Here is a 23,418-nt window from a genome sequence, read left to right as displayed (position 1 = left end):
TATCTCATCTCCTTATTTTATAAGTATTATTGACTTATTTTAAAGGCTACTACAACCAGTATGCTAGTTTAAAACCTATCGAATAAAACAAAACTTCTTCTTGGGTATAAAAAAAAGGAACAAGCTCGCGACTTATAATGTTTCAATTTTTGAAAATAAAATGCTATAAAACATCATTTTAAGAAGGTAATGGTATCGCAGAATTCTATACAGGTGTCAGACCACCAATTCACCAACTCCAATTTACAACGTAAAAGTATCCCTTCCCTGACAAAAAAAAAGTGCTTTTACTTCAACTAACCAACAAATTATTTTGCAGAAATGAAACTGTTGTTGAAAGAGAAATATAATAAGACCATTTTGAGCTAAAATTTACTTGTCCATGCGTTTGCATTAAAAATTGAGGATTAATGCGCTCCATAGTATACTTATTTAAGATTTATAGAAAACCAGGGGTTATTTTTAGTAGTAGTTACCTTCGGAACATTGGTATTTCACTACAAAGACTTTAAACATGGGTTGAAAATTAGCATGTAGAAAGGTTATACATGTAAAACTCAGGATATGCCTGGTTTCTATGAAGTTAAACTTAAGGTGAAATATTCAGAAAGCTGTCAAAAATTGCGGCTACGGCATAGACTATTTATATAAAGCCTTATAATAGAGAAATAGAAGACCTGATACGCATATCTTGTATACAGAACAATTGTGGTGATATTTTATGATTAATATGTTGTATACTTATTTATACACTAGAGCCAGAAGTTATAATGCATCTTTTAAGTTAAATAAATATAGTCACATAAAATCTAATAAAGGCAAGTGCAAATCAGTTTAGATCCTGATAGTGTAATCTTGTAAATTCTTTGATAAAATCCACGAATTAGTAAAGATTGATTTGATATGGCGTTAATTTAGATATGTGCCCTTGGATACAGTTTGGTTAAAATACCCCTCAACCCACTCCTTTTAATTTAGACCAGAAAAAAAGACTTGAATGTAAAAAAGATGTATTTTTCTATCTTGAAAATAAAAAGTTGTATTATATATATGTGACTATTTGTATTTAGTTACCACATATTTATAGACTGCCGTAATAGTAGTTTGGATGTTAAACGTTCTACAAAAGAACTAAATATTCTAAGTCGGCGATCCCTTTGTGGATTTTTTTTATTGAATTGTGTTTTAGGCACTGGTCGTTCTTTTTTTAGGGGGCTTGTATTTCTTTTTCTCGTGAAAAAATTTTTTTCCCTTCTTAAACAAAAAAATAAGCTATTTCTCAATAACATGCAGGAACAAGAAAACACAATGAATAATTCATTCTCCCCCTAATTTTCAATGCAAACAAAGTATTTTATTCACTTTCCTTCTAAACAAGAGATTATTTGAATTATATATTCAAGAAATCTAAAATTAAACAATGTATATATATAAAAAAAAACATCCCCCACAAAAGATGAATGGTCGGTGTTTTTTTTTTTAAATTCGGCCTTACAACAAATGAGATGGCCCCTGACTAAGGTAGCGGTTTGTAATCAGGCAAGAAAAAAATTGTGAAATTAGAAGAAAAATTCAGCTTAGCTGCAATATATTGTTGTGTAAGGTTTACCATAAACATTCCTTTTGACAATTTACACGATCTTAACACACCAGAACTTTACTAAATTCTTGTAAAATGGCAAAATCTAATGAAGAAAGCCAAGGTGAAGAAAAAATGGCGTCGTATGCGTCGTATGCCGACGCAACCAAAACAGATCCAAAAACAGTGGACTCTCCAACGATGGCTAGAGTCAAACCAGTCTTTGTTCAAGAAAAAGATGTTTTTGGCTAACTCACAGACCGAGTTACCATAAGAAAACTTTACTTAACAAATACTGAGATGTATCAAACTCTTGGTTATTCAGTCGAAGCACGAACCATCATAGGACTTCAGTGTATAAGAGGTCTTTGGAGAATATACCTGGATTGTGAGTCTGACAGACAACACCATGTCTCTAAGGGAGTAGAAATTCGAGATAAAAAATTCAACGTCTACTCAAGGGACCCTCGGGTGACCATACATGAGAACATCGACAATGTAAGAATTAGAGTAAAAGATGTCCCTCTCTCTGCCGATGACGGCCAAATCTTAAGAGCACTAGAAGAACGGTGCTGTGTAATCATGAACCACTTAAGAAAACGTCTGAGGTATGAGAATAAGCTCACTAACTGTTTAACTGGTGATAGAATTGTTATATGTGAGGGTCCATTATCCCAACATATTCCTCGCTCTATTGTGGTAGGCAAATACAGAGCCACAGTAATGTACCGTGATCAACCAATGACAAACAGTCATCCAAAAAAGTGCTCAAAATGTTTAGCTGATGGTCCCAATATAAGCAATTGCCCTAATGACTGGGTTTGTAAATCGTGTGGTAAGGAAGGTCATAAACAAATTGACTGTATGGAAAATTATCTTTCTGATACCAATCAACAGTCTGATGTAGATTTAAGCACAAATGATGCAAATGAAAACACACATGCTGCTGATGATATTCCTGTAGATACTGAAGCAAAATAACAACTAAGTCACACAGATGATCCACTAACAACCTGAATCTACGAGCGTTCATGAAGACGACATTGATATGTCCCAGTCAGTACTGATTCAGGAGGAAGGGAAAAGAAAAACCAAAAAATCAAAGAAAGAGAAAAAAACAACAAAAACTCAAATTACTTCATTTGTATCTGAACAACAGGAGTCTGTATCAACTCCTTCAAAACTAAAAGCCAACAGAAACGTGGAAAGGTCTTCAGTTACCCCGACCCATGCTCTGCATGATAACGAGGGTGATACCACAGTAAAACGGACAAAAACTGGCAACTTAATCATATCAATTGAAACCCAATGGTATTTATCAGTACTGTAAATACAAACAGTTTGCAGAAACTTAATATGAAAATAAATAAATGTAACACTAATTTAATAATATTCTGCAATACATGTACAGTGATATTTATTTTTTGTATGATACTTGTAACAAAACTCATTCACAGCATAGTTGAACAAAGTGCCATTTTATATAGTTGTAGGTCCACTCACATTCCACAATTTGTATCTTTAGTGAATTACATATTTTATTTAAAGTTTTTACTTTCCTCACCACAGTTCCAACTTATCCAGATGTGCCTCAAAATGATTCTTCTTATATCACAAAATAAATACATATATCACTTTTCAATACTGTACACAGATATGCAAAGAACACACTTTTCCATACCAAATATGAGTAGTAAATTGACAACAGGTGTACACATCCAGATTCATATATGCAGCTGTACATATGCCCACATTCCGTACTTAGATGATGCGCAAAGCTTTGAGTCCAAATCGGAAAATAGAAATAGTCCAGTTCATACTGTAAACCATAGCATATATCTCCTTAAAAAAATAATAATTCTTTTAGCATTCGATAGTTACAATAAACAATATACATAAATAAGAGCAAAACAGTATGACCATAATAAACCATTACGATTTAGTCCTGACATATGCAACACATAGTACTGATAAAAAAAAAATATACATATTTACATAAATTACTCAGTATGTTAATCTACTGTAAACTTTGTAAATATAACTTTTGTATAATATATTCATGTAAATATTTTTTCACAACTGAATCATTGCAATTTATGTATATTTATTGTTTTGAGTAAAATTTATTACTCAATCATGGTATTCACAATCTGTGTGTGGTATATGTTTGTTACAGATCAGTTTGTAAGCAAAGTCACATTGTTGACCCAAATAATGACCCGTAAAGCGGGGTCATACTGTGTAAAAACTGTAACATTGTACACTTGAAAACAACACTGTGTAATATTGTTTTTAATAATACCGTATATCTTAATGATACTGTGTCTCTAAAAAAATATGATAAAATGTGAACACTATTTAGTATGATTTTGCATAGGTTCATTCCGTAATGTAAAACATTGTACACTATGTAGAAAATATAAAGAATTTATTGTTAAAAGCATAATACAACAGCCGATAATTTTTCACCTGTTGGTTAAAGTAAACCTGCGTGTAACAGTGGCAGAAGGCACAAAATCGATAAATGATACTATAAATAGATGGGGGTTTCCCAATCATACAGCTAAATAAATTCTTACCTTTTAAGATAACAATCATGGCTTCACATCTGTACAGTCAATTCTAAGGGACTACAGCAAACTGAAAAAAGGACTAATTGAATGGACAAAACAACAAAAATGTGATATTCTTCTAATACAAGAAACACGTTTCACTGACAGCTTAGAAGAATCTTTTAAAAAAGAATTTGAAGGCGAATTGTTTTTCAGTAATGGTCAGAGCAATGCTAGAGGGGTATCCATATGGTTAAAAAGTAGGCTTAACTACAAAATTATTGATTATTATAAAGATAAAGACGGGAGACTTCTTCTGATTAATATAGAAATCGATGAAAGCATACTTACAATCGCAAACGTGTATGCACCAAATAATAATAAACTAAGAAACACTTTTTTCAAAACGGTTAAAACGTTTATAGATAAATATACTCTTGGACAATTAATAATAGGAGGAGATTTAACGATATTTTATCTGAAAAAGATACAAAAAATAAAGATAAAAGAATAAAATTTGATAAACCTGTCTCCGGACTTAAAACTTTAACTAAATCTTTTAAGTTAATAGACACATGGCGTGAAAAAAAACAGAGATAAAACTCATTTCACTTGTTGTAAAAGAAATAAAACAGAAGCCACAAGAATTGACTACTTCCTTGTTGGTACTGAAATTTTAAAAAAAATGCTCGTTTTGTGATATTAGACCAATAATTATTCAATACACTGACCATAATAGTGTATCTTTAAAATTACAAATGTCAAGAAATAATAAAGAACGTGGTTACTGGAAATTAAATAGTAGTGTTTTAGACGATGAAATTAATCCAAAAATAATAAACAATATCATTAACAACTATAAAATTAAAGCAAATGATACAAAAAATCTAGCTATTTTAAGGGACAATTTTAAAATAGAGGTTCGATATTGTACAATTCAGTTCTGTAAATTGAAAGCTCTAAATAAAAACGATTCAATCAATGTATTAGAAAATTCAACTAATACAACTAAATAATGAAATTTATACAAATAACATCAGAGTTAATGAAACAAATACCTACCTGATTGAAAAAATAGAGAAAGTAAAACAGGAATTAGGAAATCTGTACAATGAAAAAATCAAAGGCACACAATAAGATCAAGGGTGAAATGGATTGAAGAGGGAGAAAAAAATACCTCTTACTTCTTAGGTCTTGAAAAAGCCAGGCAGTGCAAAAAAACTATTACTAGATTGTATAATGTAAACAATAATATAATTACTGATCAAGAAAAAATACTTAACTTTGAAGTTAACTATTATAAAAATTTATATTCCTCTACTGATCCAGATGTTGAAAATACCAGAAAGTACTAAGACGATATTAAAAAATGTCCAAAATTAATTGAAAGTGAAAATAATATATGAGAACGAAAAATTACAATACAGGAATGTACAGATGCTATATTCAAAATGAAACTAAAGTAAGCTCCAGGTTTAGATGAACTTAATGTTGAATTTTACAGAAAATTTTAGGAAAAAATAAAAGAATTAATTGTGTCTGTATTATGTAATTTTTGCCATGCAAAAGGGGAATTGTCAAATTCACAAAAAGTTGGGGCAATATCATTAATATATATAAAAAAAGAAGACCTATTCTCTTTAAATAATTATCGTCTAATAACTCTGTAAAATTATGATGTAAAATTATTAGCTTATGCACTTGCTCAAAGATTAAAACTAGTATTATCAAAAATAATTCATACTGACCAAAAAGGTTATATAAAAGATAGATACATATGTTTGAATATTAGGCAAATACTAGATATTATTGATTACTCAGAGAATTTTAAAGTAGATGGAGCTATACGTTTTGTTGATTTTTCCAAAGTATTTGACTCCCTTGAATGGAACTTTATGTCAGAAACCTTGGAAAAATTTGGCTTCAAAAGTAGTTTATAAGATGGATTCAAACAATGTACACAGACATAAAAGGCTGTATACTCAACAATGGTTGGGTGTCCAGCAGTTTTAATATTTTTCGCGGAATTTGACAAGGATGTCCAATTTCTTCGTTAGCCTTCGTATTGGTAGTTGAAATAATGGCAATTAAATTAACACAATATAATAACCTCAAGGGTTTAGAGGTGAAATTAGATGGTAAAAACTGCTCACTGAAAATATGTCAACTCGCAGACGATACAACCCTATTTCTTAAATCACCAAAAGATGTTAGTTTAGCAATGAATATAATTGAAACTTTTGGAAGCTTCTCAGGATTACAATTAAATAGAAATAAAACAGAATGATTCTGGTTGGGAAAACTTAAACATAGTAGAGACAAATTTGAAAATATAAATTTGAAAACATAAATTTGAAAACAAATAACATTAAAAGTCTTGGCTTTTACTTTGGTTATAACACTCAAGACTTTCAAAAACTGAACACTGATAAACAGCTAAAAAAATGTGAAAAAGATAATATCAAACTGGATGAAAAGAAACTTAACATTAATAGGTAAAATAAAAGTAGTAAAATCATCAATTCTTCTAAAATTTAACTTATATTGCATCAAACATGTACATTTCAAAGGAAATAACACAAAAGTTTAAATCTCTAGTTTATAATTTCATATGGAATGGGAAAAAAGATAGTTAAACGTACAACCTTATGTAAAGACAATTTGGAAGGTTGGTTAAAAATGATCGACATAGACATTATCTCAAAGCACTTCAATTTCGCTGGATTTTAAAACTTAAACAAAACTCTGGCGATAATTGGTAAATCATATTGCAAGTTTACCTAAACAAATTTGGTAAGAACCTTTTGATATTCAAAATGAACATTAAAAATGTTAATATATTAGACAAAAAATTATTTAAAACCCTTCCTGAGTTCTATCAGCAATTGATAAAAACTTGGATTAATGTAAAGGGTGGAAAGACAAAGATCCCACAAACTTTTCTAGATATAAGAAAGCAGATTTTATGGGGCAATCATAACATACAAACAAAAGGAAAATACTTATTGTTTACTAAGTGGATTGAACATAATATTATGTATGTAAATGACATACTTGATGAAAGAGGTTATATATCAGAATATATAATATTACTTAAACTAAAAGATAAATGAGATTGGATAAGAGAATTATCCTTAATAAAGAAAGCTATTACAAAACATTGGCAGAATATTTTAAAGCAAGAAATCTCATTTAAAACAAAAATACATATAAAGAATACAAAAAATCTGCAAATATTACTCAATCATAATATCTATCCAGAAATAAGTAATAAAGAAATATATTCAATATTATTTGACATTCATAAACAAGAAAAACCTGTAGGCGTTCATAAGTGGGAAGGAATTTTCAAAGAAAATTTGAATATAAAATTTAAAAACACTCTTAGTTTAATATTTAAATACCTAGATAACAACAAATTTAAAATGTTTAAATGGAAATTACTTCATTTCATCCTTCCATGTCATGAATTATTAGTTCAGTGGAGAGTATTAGAAAACAGTTCATGCAACTTCTGAAAAGAAAATGAAAATTATAAACATTTTTTCAGAACATGCCCTTATAATACTAAATACTGGCAATAAATATACAAACCACTACTTTATCTTCAAATAGACAGACACATTCTAAGGCTGGAAAATTTAATAATTGGCTATAAAATATCAGATATAAAATATTTTGATATAAACAACCTTATAACAGTTATATTCTTCTCTATATATCAGGGATATTTTATTTCAAACAAAAAAGAAGCAAAGAAAGATATATTCAAAATTTTCAAAACGGAAGTAAACGAAATCATAAAATTAAATGCGATAAGAAATATCGAAACCGGAAAAATTTTATCAAAGACATCAACATATTGTAACTTTAAGTGATATCTGTAGTGCGTATGTTTGACAAATCAACACATGCTACTTTCCGTGTATAAATATTATACCACGAGGTGCCAAAAATGCATCGCTGAAAAACCTATTGATTCGTAATTAACATAACATGTAAGTGTGAAAAATAAATTCTTCAAATTATAAAAGAATTATTTAATTCCAATTACACAGAAAGTAAACACACAAAATAACAATAAAACGTTACGGTGTAGATCCGTTATTTTTTCCGAATTGGAAGCAGATATAAAAATCGTATGAATCAATTTATATTAATGTCTTTTTATATTATGTATTATGTTTAAGTGTATATTACTAACACTTAAACAAGTCTAAATTGAAAACAACGTTCAAACCTATGATTGCGTTGGATAAAACCTTCAATTTTTATACGTGTGCATACAAAACAAATTTCTTGGTAGAGGGGTATGAATATAGCACAGAAAACATTTTCAAAAAGACCAAAAAAAGTGAAAAAGTATATTTTAACAAAAGGCATTTGACTTGCAGGTCGAACAACGGATGCTTTTAACCCCTGCTGACTGACATTGGCGATTGCCAGATAAACGGATCACCAGATGTAACAAAATGGATCTTAACTTTGAATTTAATACCAAACAGAAAACAATAAAATTGCGGATGGTATACCGCAAACAAAAGGTGCAAAAATTAGTACACCATATCCGGATTTCGACAATTAATGTATCTTCAGTGATGTTAGTTTCCCTGTGTATTAATCATTAGATATCCAGGCAGAATACCTAATAAAATATATATTATACTGTATTTAGACCCCTCTACCAAGAATTTTGTTTTGCTCCTGTATTTTGACCCCTCTACCAAGAATTTTGTTTTGCTCCGTATTTAGACCACTCTACCAAGAATTTTGTTTTGCATGCACACGTATACAAATTGCGGTTTTTATCCAACGCAATCATAGGTTTGAACGTTGTTTTCAATTTAGACTTCTTTATATTTTTTTCGTTTGGGCTTGTATTATATTTGCCTTCGGGTTTATATGATCCGTTCATCCTATTTCGGCTCTTCAAAATTCAAGAGTCTATCCTTAATTGAGGTAAATTATATTAATTGTCAAAATCCGGATATGGTGTACTAATTTTTGCACCTTTTGTTTGCGGTATACCATCTTTTCCGCAAGTTTATTGTTTTCTGTTTGGTATTAAGTTAATAGTTAAGATCCTTTTTGTTACATCTGGTGACCCGTTTATTTGGCAATCGCCAATGGCAGTCAGCAGGGTTTAAGAACATCCGTTGTTTGACATGCTAGTCAAATGCGTTTTGTTAAAATATACTTTTTCACAATTTTTGTCTTTTTGAAAATGTTGTTTGTGCTGTATTTAGACACCTCTGCCAATAATTTTGTTTTGCATGCACACGTATAAAAATTGCGGTTTTTATCCAACGCAATCATAGGTTTGAACGTTGTTTTCAATTTAGACTTCTTAATATTAACATTTATATATATTTTATTAGGTATTCTCCCTGGATATCTAATGATTAAAACACAGGGAAACTTAGCCCAATGCTGTAAGCTAAGTAAATTGTTAAACAGCATTTATTGCAATAAAGATGATTTATCTGTGTTTAAAAAATACAAAAAAAAAAAACCAAATGAGACAACAGTTGTTAGTAGTATAAAGAAATATGAATACATTAATGATGATTAAGTTAATGTTACAATTTTTTTTCTTTTAAAACACAACATCCAATAGGAGTATGCAATGATGACATCTGAATGAAATTAACGACATATATATTAAGATATTTTTGGCTATGTAGTTTATTTCACATATGTGTAAGCTGGTACTTGTAACAATATGTACACCATATCACCCTTGTTATTTTCTGTATATAGTAATTAGTATCATCTTTACATTTAAGTATATCGCAAGACGCCGTACAGAAAGAAGTTGTTATCTTGCAATTCGCCATGCAACGCCCTTTAATTTGCCGTACAGTAATCAACTATTGTTTTGGTCCATATTCTTTAGAAAACATCTTTTGATAGCAAATTTCAGTAAATATGATCTCACACTATCATAAACTTACAATTTATCTGGAAAAAGAATGAAAAACAGTTGAATATCGGGCTAGCGGGACGTCGGAGGACTATTGACCTCGAAATTTTCTGGTACCAAGCGCACGGTTTTGGAGTATAACACAAAATCTTGTCTTTGTTTGCTACTTATTTGTATAAAAAATTAAAGCACTATATATCTGAAAATTGTTTCATAAGCGGTAGCCTCATCAAAACGGTAGAAATGGTTTAAGATAAAGGATTCCTTAACTTGTTTTTTTATTCTCCTTTCTCTCCGATTCCTTTAGGCAATTTCAAGTGGAGATGATACACAGTGGCGTTGAAAAGGTCCTGGTCCTCATTTGAAAAAAAAAAATAATTGGGGTAGCGGGAGTGATTTGCTTCTAACGGCCAGTCAGACGTGTGCGTTGTTTTCTTTGAAAGAAATACACGAATGTTTTTGTGTGTTCAGTGAAACAGACTTCGGGAAGAAAGATTATCAAACTGTACAATATACTGGCCAGGTACAATCCATCATAGCTATAAATGTATGTCGATTTAATCTGTCTCAGTGGAGATCAAATCTGGCCTAGAACTTTTTTTCTAGAGCTCCTTGTTCATCAAATGGTGTTAAGAAAACATTTGTAGGTTAACCTAATATCCCTTTTACCTGTGACTCCTTATATATTAACCTACGTTTATTTTCATCCCTCTTGCATTAAATCTGTTTCAAATTATACTAACTTGTTTCCAATGAATGTATCACATTTGAAAAAAAGAACAAAACAATTCAAATTATACAAATGTTATTTCATAATATTAACTGATTTTATATAAATTGAAACAATCTCATTCATAATTTTGAAATAAGTCTCTTGAGAATTGATACAAGGAAATCTAAAAAAAAAGAAGAGTATTCTAAAATAGTTCAAAAGAATCTGTATTGCTCTAGAAGTATATAAATTTAATACCTGCAGTGTTCAGTATTTCAATTTTTGACTGTTCATGCCTGAAATTTATTTTCTTCATCAACCATTACTTTTCAGGAATCACATAATCAGAGATTGACCACTATAGAAATTGCAAGATTTTGAGTCTTTTCTCTTTAATTGACGGTACTGGTAATGTTCAAAGGGGTTAAGGTTGTCAGAATTCACTTTAAACAAAATCACAAAGTATTAGAGTACATAGTTTGGATAAGAGGATTCTTCACATATCTGACATAATTTTTAAATTAAACATCCTATATTTGAATGTGATTAATTCTGGTTGCAATTGGTCAAAAGGTATGTTTCATAAACAGTTGAAAACAATAAATGGAACAACTGTTAAATTAAAAGACAACTTATAATAACTAAAATTAAGCTTTTAGAGTCAGATATGCTAAATGCATAGTTATAAATTTGAGGCAACAGTAGTTTACTGGCTTGAAATCTCATAAATTAATCATCAATGATAAGTTTTAACAAAATGAAGATGTAAAAAACTTATTTCCATACAATACTTAATGATAAACATGGCTTGTACAATAAAACTCTACGTTAACTAATTCCAGATGATTTCAAAAACACAAACATGTTTGGAACAAGCAAAAACAAACAAAAATATATTCTTAATTAGATGAAGCTGCTTTAAATATAACAAAGACACGTATTTGTATATGGAATTAGCAATGCTTCTTGCAATCGTTTAGTTGCAAGGCTATCAGGTATTCATAGTATTTGAAAAAGAGATATCAAAAGTAAATGTATTTTTATTGTTCTAATATTTAGTGTGACATCAACTGACAGTAAACAATTGGTTAATAAATTAAATCTAAAAGTCTGATTCTAGATATCTGCCGTCTACTCCTTTGTCAGACAATGCCAAAGTAACTTATTATAAAACATCTCCCTTTATTGAAGGATTATGAAATAAATTTAAATTTTCTTTAAACGTGACCAAAAAATTGATGATTAAAAATACTATGATACTCTTAAATTTGGGTTCAAATGATATGTAGTAGTTTCACTCTATGAGTATAATAGTAATAAAAGTATAACAGTAAATGTAGTAAATTAATAAAAAAAAATTTAAAGACATCAAAAATACTCTCTTTTGGGTATCAATAAAGAGTTTTTAAGTTCTAAATAAATATGAATGAATCTGATTATCTGCTAGAAATCTTGAATAAACTTAAGAATCATATTTCACATAAGAAATCTAAGTTTCCATATGATAACATTTTTATCAAAAAACTAAAGTTAAATGATAATGCGAATTGCTTTACCACATTTTTGTTAAAAACTATGTTCAAGTTTGTTTAGTAACAACAAAAACGTTTTCAGATGTGTTGTGAATTTTGACATGTATGCAATTCTCTCAACATTTTATTATTTGAAGAAATCATGCAAAGTCACGATTAATGCATAAATAAGTTTTTTCTGCTCTTGAATAGTATCAGAAATGAAGTATGTAGAAAGGTGAAAATGTGACACAAAATAAATGCGGACACCTATTCGTCAACTATATGATGCAAGCAACACAAGAGCAAGTGTTGTAAGAAATTATCGATTTGAAGAGAAAAAAAAAACAGTTAATCATGATATATATAGCACTATGACATTTAACCTACACTTTATACATAACTGACCAACTAGTTGAACTGATACTAAATAAGGGTAACTTATAATAAACACAATTATCCAATAACAGGATATGGGTGGGCACACTTTTTATAAACTTGAAATGGGATATTTGGTCTTTATTTCGAGTATTATATTTCTGGAAACCGGATATTTCAAATTATGTCAAGGAATATTTGATTTAAACATGTAGAGATATAGGATAAAGGAACCCCCTAAAAACCAAATCTCTATGGGAAAAACTTAATATCATGCGTTCAGTAAATTTATGAAAATAACACATGAAAAAAACATAAATATATTAAATTGAAAAAATATATATATAAATGTAAGACTGATAGAACAAGTAGACCTTATAGATTCAAAAATATTTCAGACGTTTGTTGCTTCACAATAACTACAAATACATAATAAAAATATGAAATGATTACAGTAAATCTGTAAATATATTACATAGTATACAAAAATATTACATGAAAAGTATAAAAATATATATGATTACAAATTGATCAATACAATGTATATATGTACGTAGTACTAATGCAATTTATTTTTCAAAGAAATGAATTATGAACATTATAGATATAAGAAGATGTGGTATGAGTGCCAATGAGACAACTCTCCATCAAATTTATAAAAGTAAACCATTATAGGTCAAAGTAAAACATTTTAAGACATCGAATGAGGTGCTTTTTAAAGATAGTTAAGGGTCGCCAACTTTTCATTAATATTTTGTTGTGCGTCTTGTTTTTCCCAAGGCATTGCATCACAATAGTATGCCCTTAATTTTTGTTATTTCTTCTATCTTTTTGAGAAAATTAATTAATTGATTTTCATAAATTTCTTAAGAGAAACAAAGAGATCCTTTGTTTACCATATTTTTATATCAAATGCATTTTTCTCTAAAATTAGAACACAGACCGGTTTATATTTTTCAATTAATTTGAGAAATGTGTAATTCATATTGAAAAAGACAATCCCCGTTTTCATTCTCAATTTTATTTATCAAACTTGTTTTATTATTATTTTCAGCTAAAACACATCCTTAAGGTATTTTTACCATAACGGATACTTTTCAATATTGTTTTAATTTGAGGAAAAGTTATTTCCCGTTACTTCCATGTTAGAAAGTAATGTCTAAAAATTCTTTTTATAAATCTTGTTTTACTGACTGCTAAGAAAAGGATGTTTTCATTTGTTTATGCCTTGTATAGTTCATTAATATGATTTAGTTAGGATCTTTCATCAGACTTGCTTGTACTTATGATGTTTAAATTTGGTTACTTAAATAAGAAAAATCTACCAGTTTGCATTCCAACATGGCGACCAATTAGAATAACTCCAATTTCAACTATCTCAATGGAAACTTCCATTACAAGTGAAAATGGGCATTACTTTAAATAGTGGGGCCTTTTCCAAAATATATACTTATTTATGGTGTTTATAAAGTTTGACAAAAAGAGTCAAAAGTTTAGAAGAGTCATGTTCCAAATCTTGTTCTTAAATTTTGAGTTTTTTGTATTATTCTGTCACAAATAGTGCTGGTTCTTTAAAGATTAATCAATAATCAAGGGAAATAACTGCAAAAAGAATATATGGCACAAATGTTATGAATATATATATGTGTTGTAAATAAATTTCAATGTTGTTATTTACAAGAAAAGTTTATTGCTTTTTATTACATTTGGTTATTACTATTATTCAAGTATCACACTTGTTCTTTTTTTCTTCAGTTTTTTACATGGAATGATTAGTGAAGTATATTTCCAACACAAATTCATCTTTGAAAGCAGTTTTTGATACAGAAGCTAATGATGAGTCCAAACATAAATGTAATAGTGGAAACTTGAAAGGTAGACGGCGCTTTCCAATCATCAACAGTGTTCCTAAATGTAAAATTTAAATTAAGTTTGAAGCTGTATCTTAATATTTCATTTTTCTGGTAATTATTTTATTGAATAATTTTCAACAGCTTTTAAAATTCTAAAAAAATGTGACACACAAAATATGCAAGATGTGTGCTTTTATACAAAGTTAAATCAAACTAAATGAATAGATAGATAGAGATACAAATTGATGTCAAGTAAGGGCTAGTTATAAGTGTCTTGGCAAAGTATAAAGCAAAGACTTTTAAAGTTGTATAAAAAATCAGGTTTCATACAAACAAAGCACTTATTATTACTGCTAAAACTTAAAATGCAGTTAAGACAAATTAAGACCTCAGTTCAGTGATCCATTTGGACTTATATGTAAATATGAAAATAAGTATGGAAAAGCTGTATCAAACATAATCATAAATTTGGGAGATGAAACTATGAAATATATTAATACATTTAAATTTATCTGAAAGAACTTTTTGTCTCCTATTATTGTGTGAGAAAGACACTTTCAAACATTCAAGTTTAAAGTTTAAAAAGGTCTCCCACCGAAATGTACATATTATATTTTTTGAGACAATGTACAGTTATTCCACATATGTTTGATATGTTCCTGGACAATTTACTGTAATTTTCATTGAGACAACTCTTCAAAATAGACCAAATGAAACAGAAATTAACAACTATAGGTCACCGTACGGCCTTCAACAATGAGCAAAGCCCATATCGCGCAGTCAGCTATAAAAGGCCCCGAAATGACAAATGTAAAACAATTCAAACGAGAAAACTAACGGCCTAATTTATGTTCAAAATAGTGAACGAAAAAAAATATGAAACACAGCAACAAACGACAACCACTGAATTTCAAGTTCCTGACTTGGGACAGGCACATACAGAATGTGGTGGGGTTAAACTAGTTTGAAGATGCCAACCCTCCCCCTAACCTGGGACAGTGGTGTAACAGTACAACATAAGAACAAACTATAAAAATCAGTTAAAAAAGACTTAACTCATCAGATGGATACAAATAGAAATACATCCAACAAAAACACATGTGGACATGGGCGGGTACTTGTACATCCCAACAGCAAAAAGAAACTTAGCACAGAGCTGAGAGTACTCGCAGTTACTGACAGCTATTTCAAAGCCAATAAAAACAAATAAAAAAATAATGCATCTTAGACTAAATTATCAATCGGTACACATCCAACATCCAATGGATTTAGTGTAAAGACGTCAAAAACAGTCAGGGAAAAACATGACCTTGTGCAATGCCAAATACAGGTATCGACAGATTGTAGAGCCATGAATGTGTATATGTATATAACAATAATATTTAGTTTGATTTTAATATATTAATAACAAAATCAATATTAATACCATTTACCAATTAAAAGTTGCTTAAATCTATATCATTTGGACGGACTCTGATATAAAACTGTCTCATTGCCAATCATACATGTATCACATTTCCTTTTTTCACATTATAAAAGTTACGTGACTCTTTGTAACTTACAAAAAAAAAATACAATTGTTTAGTCTATGAAGTATATATATATGTATGTAGGTATCATTGCATGGGTTAAAAAGGTGTCAAGAAATGTCAAGGCAAACTTTAATCACCTGTAATAACTTACTTTGCACAGTTAAACCACCCACTTTTGAGGCCAGTCCTTGTAATTCTGATTTGGAAGATAGATCTGACATGTATAATTCCCTGCATCAGTCTCCGTTAATGATCGAATAATCAGTTGGTATATTTCACGATTGCTTGTTCTGTATTTCACCACATCATATTTTCTTCTTCCTTTAACAACTTCATTAATACGAACAGTTTCATCTGAGGAAATGTGTTGAGGGAGACCAGTTGGGGTGGCCTGTTTAATCCATTGCAACTGTTTAAACATAACACAATACTGTCAAAATCGATAAAAGTATATGTTAAAATCAATATAAAAATCATTCAAAAGCTTGAAATGAAATGATAAATCTTTCCTACCACAATATTCGGCCATGACTCCATGGTGTCATATTTGAAGAAAGGGTCAAGTTGTTGATCTAAAACTTACTTCTATTTCCAATTTAAACAGCCGAAAATGATACGAGCAGCAACCTTTTTATCAAAAAAATCCCAATAAGAAAATTGGCAAATAAATATATAGAGTAATGTATACACAATATGCAGGTTCTGCTGAAATGTTGCTTCCATAAAAGTGAAAATTTACAATCAGAAAACTGAATTCATCTTATTTTTGTCATGATAAAGTTTTCTTCTCAACCACTCACCTTTAATATTGTGCCAAACCCATCCTGTATAGTCAAGGCCTAAAACAAACATGTGTTATGCTACCAACCTATAAAATGTCATTTTGGGATAAATTTTGCCTTCTTAATATGATATTATATACCTGTGCTGGAGACTGTAAATTTATGACAGAACAATTCAGGTATGCTGTTTGACCTTGTTTTTTAACCTCTGGTAAAATATCATCCACTATTTCTGGTCTCACAGCAAAAACCTGAAAATTTTAAACAGATGGTTTTAAGGGGAAATAATTTTTTAAAAATGTAAAATGTTTTTATTGAAGTTCATTCCCTCAGCTGATTTAATAGAGCTGTGTTATCAACTGTAACATGTATTCTAATTCATCGGATTTAATTCAAGACCAGCTGTTTTCTCCAATGTGACAAGATTGCCAAACAGATAACTATTCATAAAAGACAAAAGGACAAAGAACGATTACAGGTCAACTTCTATGTACAGTCTTTAATATTGAGGTAAAGTTAAAGCCTAAAAATGCATGGGTTATGCTACCAAAGTAGTTGAACTACAATAAGTTATGGAAGTATTATACAAAACAAAAGACTTGATGTTTTAGCTTAGCATATCATTAATTTTCACTGGTTATTTACATGTATTATGTTTTATTTACATTATTTGTAATGACATATATGTCATGTATGTTGTACACTTGGATTGTGCAATGTCATATTCATATATGTGCTTTATCCAATAAATTATTTGAATTTCAGTTATCTGTAACAGTCATACAAATTTACCACTCACCTTACCATAAACAATGATAAATGATTTTACCCCTGAAAGAGTATACAACTGCTTCATAGCAACAAAGCTACAAAACTGAAACAATTCACAAATATTGGTTAAACATCTTTTAAGGCAGGGGCATCACTATCCTCTTAACTTTGTCAGAGTTTCTCTTCCTTAAGGGCAATAATATGCATATATATTATCATAGTGATTAAGATTATAACCAATGTTGACTGCTGTACCCCTATTTCCTTGGAGTTCGTTTTTTTTTTGTTATTTTACTTTTTTTATGCATGTACCATAATAACAATATCCAACATTAAACACTTGCTAAATCTCTTTGAACTACCGATTAATATTTTTTCAGTTAATCATCATTTCTGGCTTTCAAAGTTTTGAATTTGAGCGTTCCCGATGAAGGTAAATCCAGAAAAGTCCTCCGGACGCATAAAATTGATAATGTATTATTTTCGTTTGTCCCTTGCATCAATATCTACACAACAAACATAGCTGTAAAATGTTAAATAACAACAATACTGAACTCCAAGTAAAATTCAAACGGAAAGTCCCTTATCAAATGGCAAAATCAAAAGCTCAAACACATCAAAATGGAAAACAATTGTCATATTCCTGACTTGGTACAGGCATTTCCTTATGCAGAAAATGGTTTTATAGCTAGCTTAACCTCACGTTTGTATGACAGTCGCATAAATTCCATTATATTGATAACAATGTGTCAGCAAAACAAACAAACATAGTCAAAAATAAATCACTGTACATACAAGTTGGGGAGACAGTTTTCCATCAAACATCTTTCCAAAAAATGAAACAATATTAAAATAAACTAAAAACTCGACTTACTTTAGCACTTATTTTAACTTATACACATATCTAAATATGCATGAATTATTTACAACTGGACTTACGTTAAGCATAAAACAATCAATTTATCTTTATATAAGTCATATTTGTATACGTTTACTTGAAGATGTAAGTCATATTTAATTGAAAAAGTACATTTGTACGATACTCACTTTCTAATCTAGGTTTAAATGATCTCCCCGTATGCTTCTCTAAAAATTTACATATACAAGAGATTATTTCTTTCAAACCTTGAAATTCATAAGTTTTGGGAGATCAAAACATGCCTCAAACATTTTCTCTTGTTTGCTTATTTTTTTTGTATCAGAGGTCACCCTATTATGTGGAAAAAATGAGGAGAGAAAGATACCAAAGGGACATCAAAACTCATAAGTCGAAAATAAACTGACAATACCATGGCTAAAAAAGAAAAGGACCAACAGACAAACAATAGTAAACAAAACACAACATAGAAATCTAAAGACTGAGCAAGACGAACCCCACCAAAACCTGGGGGTGATCTCAGGGTTCTCCAGAAGGGTAAGTAGACATCAGTATGTGGATGGTTTACTGTGAGTGATGAAGAAGGTTTCAAGAACTAAACAAAGAAATATTACTTTTTAACGTTTACATCGGTAAAATCTATAAATAAATGTTAGCAGAATAATAACATCCGATTTGGGATAGTATATCCAAGATAATCGGGAACTTATACATGAATTATTTTATTGGTCCAAGTTATAACCCATATGGTTTGGACTTTGGGTGCGAGATCTCTTCTGTTTTGTACTTATTTGGACACTTTGGTATCGTCACGCTGTCTCAGGAATTTGAAAAATGTAATTGAAAATACTTACCTGAACAAAATATTGATAAAAGAACGACGGCAGTGAAAAAAATCATCATGTTTAATCAACTTTTCGGTTACATTAAATTTAGGAAAATTTTGATCTAAACTTATTTCCTATTTCATGCCACAGGTAAACAGTCTTTGGTTCTCAAGTTTCGCTTATTTGGTAATGTGATCGGTACACAGGTAGTTGTTTTACCAGGTAAATGAACGACCCATTTATGAATCAATCACGTAACATCATTACCAATACAGCAATCCGTTTATAAATGTTGTAAACCCCGAATGTATCAGAGCACTATTGCTGCGTAAAAAGCACAAGCACTTGTCTCGAGCTCTGAAAAAAAAACCATATCTATTTTAATATAACACTAAACAATAGCAGAGACATAAACCAGAGATAACTGAATTTACCCATAAAAAAGATAATGTATTTGTAAAAAGGAGTTATTTTTTGAAATTATACATTTTCACATTTTGAGTTGGCAAACGCATCTCTTTTCGACAGTCTGTATGTCCTATATTTGTATTTTTTCTTGTGTATAGATAGATATTTGAATATGTCTTTCTTGAATGTTTGTTAAAGTATTGAATTTTGTATATATTTGTAAGTATTAAGTCGTATGTCTTTATAACGATCTTAGATTTGGATTTTGGATTTTTTAACCAATAAATAATTTTATATGATTTGGTTTTATATGCATCTCAGTTTATTCTTTCTCTCTCCGGGCACCCTGGATTCCTCCACCAATAAAAACTGACCGCCACGAAATAGCACAATAGTACTGAAAAGTGGCGTAAAACACCAATCATTCAACTAATCATTTTTTGAGGACATTCTGTGTTTTTATTGAAAAAAAACCTTCCTAACTCTCCTAGTCCATGATTCCAAGATTGACTTTAGAAGAACACAAGTGTTAAAAATATCTCTCACCAAATAATGGATACTGACATAACAACAACAAGAGTTAAAAAAAATAAAATTATTGTTTGGTTGTTGCTTACTTAACGTCCAGTAGCAAATCATAGTATTTCATGGAATTCAGATTGAGAACAAATCAACATTCAATACAATAAAAAAGTTTCACAAAGCATGCAGACCAGAAAGAAGGGTGGGAAGTTTTAACTGCCACTGGAACAATGAGGGTATGTTGGATCGGGGCAGAAACTTTGTTTCTACAGGCCAGATATGGACCCATAATAGAGTTGTGTTTTTCAGCCATTTTTTGTTCTTTTATAGGCATATCAAGAACACCCTTCTTTCTATTTTCCTAATAACGTATTAAACAGATAACATACGACTGGAACTCCTCCTTTCAGGTGAAATCCTTTTTAAAATTCTTAATCCGCGTCTGTCTAGTCGTAATAGTCAAATGACGCATCTCTTGACCAAACTCGTGCATCGGATTTATTTTTATCGTGAGTTGGGGGGGGAGGGATCCTGTCACCCAGAATAGCAGCTTAGAAGTTGTTAAAAACATACATTGGTAGTTTGTATCGACTAAATAACATGTGAATCACAAAACAGTTCTATACCACGAAACACCGAGTGAGTAATGACCTCTTGTTAATACTTTTTAATCGTAAATTATGGTCAAAATTTATTTATCAATGGTCGAATATCATAATTCCTTCATTTGATATGAACCAAGGTGAATACAAAACCTGAGACATGGTCAGCGTTTCCTACTGTGCATGTATCACATTTACAGCAGAAGAATACAATACCAACATAAATATACAACAATGCAATACAGATATACATAAAACTATTACAAATTATAAAAGAGAAGCGAAAGATACCAGATGGGTATATAAAATCTGGTGCAGAAAAATTGGTACCGTTAATGTTATTATTACCACTGGGTCGATGCCTTTACTGTTGGACTGTTAACCCCGAAGGTATCATCAGTCTATTATCCAATACTTCAGTTCTGGCATGAAAATACGGACATTGTGTTATTAAAAGTTGCTGTTCCAAATTTTGGAAATTATTTAGATTTAAAGAATATCTTCCTAATGAAAAGCTCTGATTCATTGCCCGATTTTTGCCATACTTTTATACTTTTTGGATAATAAGTCCTTCATCTTTTTAATAAGTTTTGCATTTTCAAATATTTTGGCCTTGAGCATCACTGAAGAGACATTTATTGTCGAAATGCGCATCTGGTGCAGAAACATTGGTACCGTTAATGATACATAAACTTATAGAGTCGAAAACACACTGACATTGCCATAGCAAACTAGAGGCTTTCAAGAGCCTGTGTCGCTCACCTGTATCTACTAGTTTTTTTTGGAAATCATGTAAAATAAGGTTAAAATCATAATAAATAGTACTTTGCTGAACATTAATGCTGTTACAGTTTATCTCTATCTATAATAATATTTAAGATAATAACCAAAAACTGCAAAATTTTCTTAAAATTACCAATTCAAGGGCAGCAACCCAACAACGGGTTGTCTTATTGGTCTGAAAATTTCAGGGCAGATAGATCTAAACCTGATGAACATTTCTACCCCAATGTCAGATTTGCTGTTAGTGCTTTATTTTTCAGATATATAAGCAAAAAAATGTATTTACCCCTATGTTCTATTTAGTCATGTCGGCCATGTTGGTTGGCAAGCGGAGTCATCGGACACATTTTTTTAACTACATACCCTAATGATGATTGTGGTGAAGTTTGGTAAAATTTGTCTCAGTAGTTTCAGAGGAGAAGATTTTTGTAGAAGATTACACAAATTTACAAAAAATTGTTAAAAATTGACTATAAAGGGCAAGTACTCCTTAGGGGGTCAATTTACAAATTTGATCATTTAACTTATTTTTAGATCTTACTTTGCTGAACATTATTGCTGTTTACAGTTTATTTCTATCTATAATAATATTCAAGATAATAACCAAAAACTGCAAAATGTCCTTAAAATTCAGGGGCAGCAACCCAACAACGGGTTGTCTGATTCGTCTGAAAATTTCAGGGCAGATAAATCTAAACCTGATGAATATGTCAGATTTACTTTAAATGCTTTAGTTTCAGATATATAAGTCAAAAACTGCATTTTACCCCTATCTTCTATTTTTAGCCATGTCGGCCATGTTGGTTGGCAAGCGGGGTCATCGGACACATTTTTTAAACTAGATACCCTAATAATGATTGTGGTCAATTTTGGTAAAATTTGTCTCAGTTGTTTCAGAGGAGAAGATTTTTGTAAAAGATTAACGGACGACGACGGACGCCAACTGATGAGAAAAGCTCTATTGGCCCATTGGACCAGGTGATCTAAAAATGAAAAACGACCAAAAGACAAATAACAGTATACAAAACACAACATAGAACACTAATGACGGAGCAACACGAACCCCACCAAAAACCGGGGGTGATTGTAGGTGCTCCAGGAGTGTATACAGATCCTGATCTACATATGGCACTCGTCGTGCTACTCATGCAAGTACGTCACTTTCGAGGTAAAGAGAACGGGATTGTGGCTATGACAATTGTAACATATCCGTCAGATATTTATAAACGCTCAACCAACGTTAACTCGTAATGTTGTCCGTATAATTTTAGAAGGGGTGAGATGGTATTACATATTTCATGTAAATTTAATTAGTAAAGTAAAAATGTATTTTTAACAATTATTTTACTCAGTCTTCTTTTATAAATATACCTTAAATATAGAGCATTTCCGATGAGTAAAAATAATTGCACTATGACCAATGTTACGTTCTGCATGGTCTCCTTACAAGTTTCCGAGAAGAACGTTATATTCACGCAAGCTACCCAACTTCCGAAGCATTATCGTCGGCTTTCTGAACTTTCCCGATTGATTGCCGAGTTTACGAGCTTCTGTCCTTGCTCTGAAGTTGGCAAGCAAACGGTAGATCGACGAATTATCATCAATTGTCATTATCAAAATTGTTACTATATCATAAAAGGGTTGTTTATTATACCATTTGACACTTGTGAGCTCGTGAGATTCTGTTTAAATAAAAAGTAGTGGCGATATACATTTGCATGATTCAGAGTTATATGAATACCTTAAATACAATCAATGAACGTTTATAGTTTGGCCATTATGGGAACGTTGGGCATTGATGAAATA

General features: G+C 30.5%; 1 protein-coding gene and 1 long non-coding RNA gene across 4 annotated transcripts in view; both read right to left on the bottom strand.

The window, feature by feature from the left end:
- Nucleotides 1-23,418, bottom strand: part of LOC127700558 (lachesin-like) — a 208,970-nt gene that overhangs the window by 24,707 nt on the left and 160,845 nt on the right. The window lies entirely within an intron of this gene.
- LOC127700566 (uncharacterized) lies at nt 16,304-19,486 on the bottom strand. The gene is made up of 3 exons (XR_007981642.1): nt 19,325-19,486; nt 16,963-17,073; nt 16,304-16,449 (listed from the first exon to the last, which is right to left on the bottom strand). It is a non-coding gene; the product is annotated as an uncharacterized LOC127700566 (long non-coding RNA).

This window comes from Mytilus californianus, unplaced genomic scaffold, assembly GCF_021869535.1.
Source record: "Mytilus californianus isolate M0D057914Y unplaced genomic scaffold, xbMytCali1.0.p SCAF_5, whole genome shotgun sequence".
Taxonomy (NCBI): domain Eukaryota; kingdom Metazoa; phylum Mollusca; class Bivalvia; order Mytilida; family Mytilidae; genus Mytilus; species Mytilus californianus.
Note: the sequence above shows the minus strand (reverse complement) of the source record. Positions and strands in the feature narration are given on the sequence as shown.